This window comes from Penaeus monodon, chromosome 28, assembly GCF_015228065.2.
Source record: "Penaeus monodon isolate SGIC_2016 chromosome 28, NSTDA_Pmon_1, whole genome shotgun sequence".
Taxonomy (NCBI): Eukaryota; Metazoa; Arthropoda; class Malacostraca; order Decapoda; family Penaeidae; genus Penaeus; species Penaeus monodon.
Window position 1 is genome coordinate 32,563,958 of NC_051413.1, and position 296 is coordinate 32,564,253.

The window sequence follows — 296 nt, forward strand, 5'->3', positions numbered from 1 at the left end:
TTCACTGATTTTCTTATTGTTTGCAGGATAATACATTGTTCAAAATCTTTCCTTTCGAGATATACCCTTCGTGTAATGCATGTGCAGTTTGCGTATCTATGTCTATTGTTTAATTCAGATAGAACTTTGTTTAAATTCCAGCATGGATTCCCACGTATTATCCGATCATTAAAAAAATTGTTCAAATAATTAAAGAATGACAAAAGGGCATTTAACCCGTGTTTCAATTTTTACTTAACACTTAACTGTAAAAGCAAACGTTTTCAAGACGAAAATAGAAACAAATACTTACGGTA